Source organism: Homarus americanus, unplaced genomic scaffold, assembly GCF_018991925.1.
Source record: "Homarus americanus isolate GMGI-L3 unplaced genomic scaffold, GMGI_Hamer_2.0 scaffold30858, whole genome shotgun sequence".
Classification (NCBI taxonomy): Eukaryota; Metazoa; Arthropoda; class Malacostraca; order Decapoda; family Nephropidae; genus Homarus; species Homarus americanus.
This window is the reverse complement of record NW_024737697.1, coordinates 206,874-215,074: the sequence shown is the minus strand read 5'-3', so window position 1 is coordinate 215,074 and position 8,201 is coordinate 206,874.

Here is an 8,201-nt window from a genome sequence, read left to right as displayed (position 1 = left end):
CAACACTCAGTCGTCAGGGGTGATACTCAAGCAACAGCCATGGGGTCCAGCCACCATGGAGTACTTTCCGACGAACTCTGAAGATCCCAGTGGATTAATTCCACCACACAAATAGCCCTACTGAGTTAGACACTCATCCACCAATGATGGGGGCTGGTAGTGGTGTGTGGCGTGGTGATCCGGGGTTACCTCGCAGGCCGAGCGTTAGGGCCAGACGAGCCAGCTATAGGTAGTCTGAAGTGTCTGACGGCCGGGTCTCACGAAGGTAACTGATCCTACTGGACCTCGGACATCTCCCCAGACATAGTGGATACAACATCCACGCTACAGACACGGCCTAGGCTGCGTTAGAGACCTGTATGGGTGAAGGGACGGGCACTCACTAACGGTAGAAATGCCCGCGGGGCCCTCACTCAAAATAGGCCAGGGAGTCCACCTACTTCTATTCCGATGAATTAATTTACTGTACACTCTGACGTTGAAACTGAGACTATGAACTCAGTTTCATTCCCTACTATTATCTTCACTAACAATGCTCTGACTCAGCTATCAAAAGCAAAATTAAATTGATTACAAAGGGTTGGATGGCAACAGGTCCCAGCATACAGCGTCTGCTACTAAATCCGTGGATTATATTCAAAGTTCCCTTAAGACAAAGACGGGGCAACAGAGAAAACGGGGGACGTTTCCACTGGGGGACTCAGAAGGTTTTGTGGACGTTTGAGCGTAATATGAATCCTTAAGGTTTTCAGGTTAGCCGTCATCACGATCATTACAATATGGTAATTGAAAAAGGCTTTGTTGTTGGTAAAAATTTTGTCTGGTGTCGATTGTGTATTGTGATTTCTCCAGGTTGGAAAGTTAGGACCTAGATGATTGATTTTCCCTAGATTTATTAATTGATTAAGGGCGTTTCCCACGACGTTATTATTTGTATTGTCAAAAATCCTATGTCTGGCGTTAAAGTCTCCTAAGATGTACATCGGATGACTATTGTTAGCCAATTTTAATAGGTCTTCTATAGGTAAGTAGGGTCGTCTCGGTGGCAGATAAGTAGTAGCAATAATTACGTCTCCTTGAGTTGTATTTATTTTTATTGCTAGAAATTCATCCTGGAAGTCATCGATTAGTTTAAATTTTAAGTTTCTTTTAACCGCTATAGCTACTCCGTCATTTTTCTCGCCCGATTTATTTCTTTGGTTTACATAATAGTTAAAGAGTTTTATGTTGTTGTTTTCTGACTCACCGTGACTTTATTAGTATAATGTCAGGGTCAATTTCTTGATATATATTACTTAGGTTAATTCTCTCGGTCTTCCAGTTTCTTACGTTGTGTTGTATTATTCTTAAAGTTCTTACTATTTGTCTATTGTCCATTATTTCTTATACTTAGATTGTGACTGTTAGAGTGGAGACCTATCGTCCTGTTTCCCGCTTCTGACTCTTCTAAACTCTGACGGGTCTACTATTTTAAAGTCATTGGTCGTAATCTTTAGTTTGTCCGTAGTGATTAGTGACCAGACGTAATCTTCACTTAGGGATTTTTCTTGATATGTCCACTTGTATATCCCTCCTTCACAGTTTTTTACTATTGTCCCTCCTGTTGGTCTCGATGTTGGGATTCCATGTTTTGTTGTAGTGATAACTTTTAATCCAATAACTTCAGCAGATTCAGGTTGTATATTGTGATCAGTTTCCATCTTATCTTCTCTCCTCCTACTCCTTTGTCTTGTAGTCTGTCCTTCTGTTATTTCTATCTTCTCTTTGTCACTTCTAGTCATTTGTATGGGATCTCTATCAGTCGCTTGTGTTCCTTGTGTATCAGCTGTTGCTCCTTGCTCAAACCTTTGTTTGTCTAGCTGTAGTCTTTCTCTCAGTTCGCTTGCGTATGTTGCCTGAAATAGTTTTTCTGATTGTGGATTCTCTGGAAATATCATCTCTGGTAGGTTATTCAATTTAAACATTTTCCTTAATTCCTCATTGTATCATCCGGGTGCAATGATATTATGCAAATGTGCATGGATCATACTAATCATTACCTTGTCATGTATTGGCTCACTAAGTTTAATATGGTGGATTCTGGTCTGTGAGCCTCTTGGACCGCTCTCTTGGCTATTTCGACGTATGTCGTATCCTTCTTGTCTTGTTCCTTTTTCCTTGTTTCTTGTTCCTTGTACTTTATCATGTGTTTTTTTATTGGGCATGCCATTGCTAACGTCCTGTGTCCTATGTATGCATTCCCGTTTCTCTTACAGTTGAGACAGCCAACATGTGTATTCTTACATTCAGTTTAGGTATGGTCATCACCTGCACAATCTGAGCAGTACTTTTTTTCTTTTTCTGGACAGTCTCTCGTTGTGTGTTCTTCATATTTGTAGCAGGAGAAGCAAGTTTGCAGACTGATGAATGTTTCCTTCTTTATTTGATGAGGTGTTACTGACATGTTAAATATTAGAAAGCCCTGTTGTAAAACTTTTTCAGCCATTGAAACTTCTTCAAAGGTAATCTTAAAAACATGAGTGTAGTCTTTTATCTTAATGACTTCTTCGATCTTCATCCACCTGTTTTGGCGTTCCAGTTCATCTTTCAGGTCTTCAGATGTCTTCCTTCCGATCTCTTGGTCGACTTGACGAACGAAAACTGATCTTTTTGCTTTTTGATTTGGTGGCATGACAACAACAAGGCCTTCATTGTAAAATACATCTCTGGCTTCTTTTGAAAGGATTTTGTCTGAATCAAAGTCATCTTTACAGATTACTTTGAAACCTTCGTTGGTGCTGAATATTCTTGTTAGTGGGACTTGCAATTTGTTGGAAGTGATTTCTGCCACTTTTCCTCTTCCAATAGAGTGTCCCTTATCTCTATGTTTTATTCTAATGCTTGTTGTCATCTTCCTTGATTACATCTAATCCTACCTATAACACAGGGCTCCTGCCTGGGAGCAGTGACCCCGCCCCCCCCCCCTCTTGGACGGGCGTCGGGCTCGTAGGGTTCTGCACCCAGGTTACCTGTGACTATAGTTATGTCTAAGAAAGTTGGCACCTACCGGTGACCCCCGGACAAGGGGTGCCCTGCACTATCACAGGTTCCCTTGCCGGATCGACCGTATCGCTAAGTCCCGCCTCCCGTTCAAGGAACGGAGTGCATGAGGGGGATGAAAAAAGGAAAGAAGAGGACTTAGAGAGTAGAGACAGTCTACCTACCACGCCACGTTCGGTTAGCCAATCAGAGCACCACAGTAAACGTGCATGTATCACGCCACCGTGGGGCACCACTGATTGGCCAATCCAGGACGTAGACGCACGGGTAGTACTGTAGTCAAAATTTGGGGAGCCCAAATATTTGTTTCCAGAAGTTGGAATTTTCCGTACAATCTGTGATGGTAATTGCACCGTCACTATGTTGAGTAAGTACAATCACTAGGATTGAGTGTCCTTTTTACTTTTACTTTTATCCTCTTCGCCACTGATCGGCTTGTTAGCCGTTTGGGCGATCGGTCACGTCTCTTTTCATTTATATTCTTCACCAAAAGATCGGCTCGCTAGCCGCCCGGGCGATCGGTCACGTCTCTGTCACGCACTGTTGGCAAATACTGGGCATGCACCGGCTCCTGAATGTACCTGAACCCGCTCCAGTGTTGGTCAAGTCTTCTCTTGAAAGAGCTCACACTCGGTGCCGTCACAACACTCGCTAGGTAGATGTTCCAAGAGTTTACAACCCTCACTCCGAAAAAGTTTGCCCTCACGGTTTTCTGGACTTGCGGCTTCTTCAATCTTGAGCTGTGACCCCTTGTGGGGCGAGCGTCCGCCAGCTCCAAGTAAGGACACTCAACTGAGTAGTGCCCCCTGAGATGCTTATACACCTCAACTAGGTCCCCCCTTGCCCGTCTGTAGTATAAGCTAGGCAAGTTCAGGCGCTCCAATCTCTCAGGGTAGCTGAGGTGCCGAAGTGCAGGCACCTGTTTGGTGGCCCTCCTTTGAACATTTTCAACCAACTGACAGTCCCTAGCATATCTCGGGGACCAGATGGGGTGACTACTCCAGATGGGGAAGCACTTCACTCCTGAAGATCGTCACGAGGGACGGACCGTCTAGATATCTGAACGACCTTCTTATAAGACCCAATAATTTATTTGCCTGATTTACCTTCTTCTCACACTGGCCCGAGAACTTTAGCTCATTGTCAACATACACACCTAGGTCCTTCTCACACACAGTCTCAACTAGTGCATTTTCTTCATCCCGTTGGGACATATGATACGCCTCCATACCGTTGGTACGCCCCAGGTGCATCCTCTTACACTTCGTGACATTGAATCTCAGCAGCCATTTCTTCGACCATTCCTGGAGCCCACAGAGGTCCTTCTGCAGCTCTTCACAGTCCGCTTGGTTCTTAATTTCCCGAAATAACTTGCCATCATCGGCAAACATTTGTATGGAGGAGTGTACAACGTCAGGCATATCATTTATGAAACAAACAAACAACAGCGGGCCCAATACACTACCCTGCGGTACCCCACTTGTTACAGGTACAGATGACGATTTCGTGCCATTAATCACCACACACTGCTTGCGGTCATGTAGAAAGTCTTCTATCCACGCTAGGACATTTCCCCGAATTCCGTACCCTTCCAGTTTGATTTTCAGCCTTTCGTGGGGTACACTGTCGAAAGCCTTGGCAAAATCTAGGTAAATATTGTCGATATTACCACCCCGCCTATCACAACGAAGTTGCAGACTGCTCAAACATGCAGCAAAAGAGGCAAGTCTTCGCAGCTCCGGGTCCAGCAGTCAGAGGCAGGTCACCACGAGGTCAGATCTTAAATAGCAGGGTAGGCGTGGCTTAGTAGTTGACCCCCTCTCCGTGATGTATGGCGGCGCTGGTTGACCTAGACCACGAGGCACACACTGGGATTGGTGGGGTCGGCTACTCAGCGACAAACAGCGTTTGTAGGGGAGAAATCCACTACAATACTCCCCCTTCCCTCCAGGCGGTGTAGGAGACTTGTTGTCTGCAGGGTTGCTTAGCACATGTGAGGCAGAACGGGCGGTGCATGCCTCATGTGAGACAACGGCGATGGCGTGGATGAGCCGGTCGCTGGAGACAACTGTCTATATACACACTATCTGTGGGAGAAGAGAGGGAGAAAAAGGGTGTGTGGAGGCGATGAATGTTGTGCTTCCCTCACGGCAGGTACAGAGTCGTTAGATGCGCCTGCTGGGGTGTGTGGGCCTGGGTCAGGAGCAGGGGCTGCGTCAGCAGAAGCGGATGAGGGCTCGTGACAGCAGCTGGGTCCACGACAGCAGCTGGGTCCACGACAGCAGCTGGGTGCAGGACATTAGCAGGGAGTACCTGAGGGAGAAAAGAGGGGTGTGTGGGTCCGCACTCAGGAACAGAGGCTGCGGCAGGGGTTACTGCTAGGCCGGGGTCAGCGTCTGAGGCAGGACGGGTGTGCTGGGGTCGGAAGAGGAGCGACTGTCTGCTTAGAGTAGCAGAGCTGCTCTAGGGTGTCTAACCTGCGGTGTAGAGACAGTAGCTGTAGAGCCGATGAGAGCTGCTTCTGTGTGGATAAGCCAGTCTTCCATGTTGCTTGAAGACTGGGAGCGTGATCAGTTTCTCCTCCATCCTGTGTGAGTGCGAATCTCCGGAAGTCACCAATTGTGGGGTTCAAGATGGTTTGGTTCATGCTCGCCGGCGGGAGCGAGGGCCGCCAGGCAGCGGCGGAGGAGGAGGTGTTGCTGGCTGGTTGGTGTAGGTAGAAAGAGGACAGGTTGGTTGGTTGGTTATACAGAGAAGAGGCCGCATCAGGGGCGGCAGGGGGTTACTGCTGGGTTGGGTCGGCGCCTGAGGCAGGACGGGTGCTGGGGGTCGGTAGGATAAAGCCAGCAGGAAGAGGCGCTGGTGTCTGATTAGGAGAAACAGTGTTACTTAGGGTGTCTAACCTGCGAGACAGAAGTTGTAGAACCGAGTGAGAGAGCTAAGCCAGATGCTGCCAGTCTCTATGTTGCTTTGAAGATTGAGCGTGGATTGCTTTCCTCCATCCTGTGTGTGAGTGCGAATCGTGGAGTCACCTATTTGTGGGGTTCAAGATGTTTGGTTCACACTGGTGATGGAATGGAGAAAGGAAACTCACAATGTGCTCTTTCTATATACAATGCTGTATTGATGTACAATGAAGCTTGGTGTTGGGAAGGCAGCATGGTTACAAGCGGTGATGTGAAGAGAGAGCTACAGGAGGGGACGCCAGAGAAGGACAGTTGTGGGTCGCCATGTCACGGGCGGGAGACCCAGGTATGGAGGGGGAGTTTATGGGCTGCCAGGCAGCTGGCGTGAGTAGCGAGGTGTTGCTGGCTGGTTGGTGGAGGTAGAGCAGGGCAGGTCACCACGAGGTCAGGTCTTTAAATAGCGGGGTAGGTGTGGCTAGTAAAGATCATCGCCCATGATGTATGGCGGCACTGGTTGACCCAGGACTGATGTACACTGGGGAATTGTGGGTCGGCTATCAGCCATGCAAACAGTGTTTGTAGGGGAGAACGCACTCATAATACTCCTTTCCTCTCCAGGGTGGTGTAGAGACTTGTTGTTCAGGGGTTGCTTAGCACATGTGGAGGCAGAACGGGCAGTATGCCCCCTGCGTGGAGACAACGGCTATGGATGAGCCGGCTGCTGGATACAACTGTCTATACACACTATCTGTGGGAGAAGAGAGGAAAAGGGTGTGTGGAGGCGACATGTTGTGCTTTCCCCACTGCAGGGTACAGAGTCGCCAGATGCGCCTGCTGAGGTGTGTGGGCTCAACAGGAGAGGCTGCGCTAGCAGCGGATGAGGGCTCGGGGATGCAGCTGGGTCCACTTTACAGCAGCAGGGTAGTGACAATAGCAGGGAGTACCTGAGGGAGAAAAGAGGAGGGTGTGGGTCCCAAGACTCTCAGGGGAACAGAGGTCGCTGGCCAGGGCGGCAGGGGTTACTGTTGCCGGGGTCGGCGTCTGGAGGCAGGACCTGGTGTGCTGGGGCCTGCAGGACGTGGGTGATTGGGGCAGGAAGAGAGCTGGAAGTCTGCTTAGAGTAGCAGCCGTTTCTAGGTGTCTGACTCCGCGTGTAGAGACAGTAGTTGTATAGCCGGAGGTGTTGCTGGCTGGTTGGTGTGGTAGAAAGAGAGGAGTCACCACGGTCAGGTCTTAATAGCGGGGGTAGGCGTGGCAGCAGTTGACCTCGCCTGCGGGTGTGTATGGCGGCGCTTGGTTGACCCAGACCACGAGGCATACACTGGGAATTGGTGGGGTCGGCTAGGGCAGCGACAAACAGCGTTTAGAGAATTCCACTACAATATTCCCCTTCTCCAGGCTGTGTAGGAGACTTGTCTGCAGGGTTGCATAGCACATGTGAGGCAGAACGAGGCAGGCGTCCCTCATGTGAGACAACGGCGATGGCGTGGATGAGCCGGCCTGGGGACAACTGTCTAGATACACAATATTTGTGGAGTAGAGAGGAGAAAAAGGTGTGTGGAGGCGATGAATGTTGTGCTTCTCACGGCAGGTACAGAGTCGACAGATGCGCCTGCTGGGGGTGTGGCCTGGCTGTGAGCAGGCTGTGTCAGCAGCAGCAGCGGATGAGGCTCGGGACAGCAGTTGGGTCCACGACAGCAGCAGGGTGCAGGACATTAGCAGGGAGTACCTGAGGGAGAAAAGAGGGGGTGTGGGTCCGCACTCAGGAACAGAGGCCGCATCAGGGGCGGCAGGGTTACTGCTGGGCCGGGTCGGCGTCTGAGGCAGGACGGTGCAGGGTCGGAAGAGGAGCTGCTCTAGGGTGTCTAACCTGCGGTGTAGAGACAGTAGCTGCAGAGTCGATGAGAGCTGCTTGTGTGGATAAGCCAGTCTTCCATGTTGCTTGAAGACTGGGAGCTGGATCAGTTTCTCCTCCATCCTGTGTGAGTGCGCTACCCGGGAGTCACCATTTGTGGGGTATGAGATTGTTTGTCTACACTCAGGATGGGATGGAGAAAGGAAACTCTCAAATGTGCTTCTATATACATGTTGTATTGATGTACAATGCAGCTTGGTGCTGGGAAGGCAGCATGGTTACAAGCGTGATGTAGAGAGAGCTGGTTGGTGAGGACGCCAGAGAAGGACAGCCAGGCCATGCTCGCCAGCGGGAGAGAGGACCGCCAGGCAGGCGGAGAGCAGCCGCCAGGCAGGCGGAGG